Below are 881 nucleotides of genomic sequence, written 5' to 3'. Positions count from 1 at the left end.
CAGAGACACTTCTTTCCTGCAGGGCTGGTTTAGAAACGGGGAAGGGTGCCCCACTGCCGGGCTCAGGAGAGGCTGAGGACAGTCCATCCCGGGCTGCTCGCTGGGCCAGGCTCCTGTGGGGACATTAAGGAAGAGCAAGTAGACATGTGACAGCTGCTGCAGAGGGCTGGACAGTGGCCCCGTCCTAACCCCGGAAACCTGAGAATGTGAATTTATTTGGAAAAAGGATCTTTACAGATGTAATTAAGTTAAAGATCACGAGATCATCCTGGATTAGAGTGGACCCTAAGCCCGATGACAGTGTCTTAGGAGACACATTTACAGACATGCATGGGGGGGAGGCGCAACTACTTGTTACTCGGGTGTGTGCACACCACGTCAAACCCCACAGATCTGCACACCGATACCTGCGCATGTCACTGTATGCGGAGTCACCACGGAGCCTACAGCTGTTGCAAAAGATGATGAGGGAATATTTTTAATTTGATGCCAACAAGTCTGACGACTTAGATTGAATGGAAAAATCTGAAAGACGCGAACAACTGAAGCTCATTCCGAGAGAAACAGAGAACCTGAGTGGCCTTGTTTATAACAAAGAAATTCAGATGTAAATTCTTCACATGACGCAAACCTGACGTAAAGAATTCACTGATGAAGTTTTCCAAACACATAAGAATGAACGTTTCTTATCTCATTTTATGAGACCGACATCACCTTGCTACCAAAACCAGACAAGATACAGCAACACACACAAAAAACAGACCAAATCAAATCCAGCAATACATAAAAAGGATAATACCTTACGACCAGGTGGCAGTCATCCCAAGAATGTGAGGTTGGTTTAATATTCAAGACCAGGACGTGGTTCTATAGTGTAGCGG

Source organism: Pteropus vampyrus, unplaced genomic scaffold, assembly GCF_000151845.1.
Source record: "Pteropus vampyrus isolate Shadow unplaced genomic scaffold, Pvam_2.0 Scaffold398, whole genome shotgun sequence".
Classification (NCBI taxonomy): Eukaryota; Metazoa; Chordata; class Mammalia; order Chiroptera; family Pteropodidae; genus Pteropus; species Pteropus vampyrus.
The sequence above is the reverse complement of the archived record's forward strand: the minus strand, read 5'-3'. Positions refer to the sequence as shown.